The sequence below is a fragment of the Loa loa genome (assembly GCF_000183805.2).
Source record: "Loa loa unplaced genomic scaffold supercont3.274, whole genome shotgun sequence".
Lineage (NCBI taxonomy): Eukaryota > Metazoa > Nematoda > Chromadorea > Rhabditida > Onchocercidae > Loa > Loa loa.
In genome coordinates, this window is record NW_018108454.1 from 9,534 (window position 1) to 10,369 (window position 836).

The following is an 836-nucleotide window of genomic DNA, read 5'->3' on the forward strand; positions in this document are numbered from 1 at the left end:
CATTTTTTTTTTTTAAAAACGAAAAAAAAAGTGCCAGGGAAAAGTTCTCTTTCTATCTCTCTCCCTCTCTCCTTTTTTGTTTTTTTTCTCTATCAGAAATAAAAAGTAAAACCATAACTAAGAGATGTGAAAGGAAAAGAAATATAATACTCAAATATTCTCGAAGAGATGATATCAGCATTTGCTTTCTCATTTATCCACATGTGAAAGTACAGGTATTTAACTGATTAACACTTTTACTAATTCATTATTTAATTATTTAGTTCTTGTCCAATGTCTATTACAATTAAATAATAGGAAGTAGCGAATTTTTCTTATCTGATTTAATTTACTGATATTTCCCTTATCAGAGTTGTTATTCTGATGATCATTGTTAATGATAAACATTAATCATAACAGAGCATTGAGAATTATCTACTTGATTATAATCACCCATCTTCATTGTTTCATTATTTGATAAACGCGTTTTACTTCATTTCCTTCCATTAACGCTATCTATTGATGATTCTTTTGATTTTGTTCTTCGTAACATTATCATCGTTATCACTATCATTATCAGTATTATTCTATTGGGGACGTTTTTTTTAAAGATTATCCATATATGTCCTGTAGAAATGCATAAGATTTTATTGACATAATAACAATGATAATAATAATAATAATAATAATAATAATAATAATAATAATAATAATAATAATAATAATAATAATAATAATAATAATAATAATAATAATAATAATAATAATAATAATAATAATAATAATAATAATAATAATAATAATAATAATAATAATAATATAATATAATATATATATAATAATAATAAAATAATAAT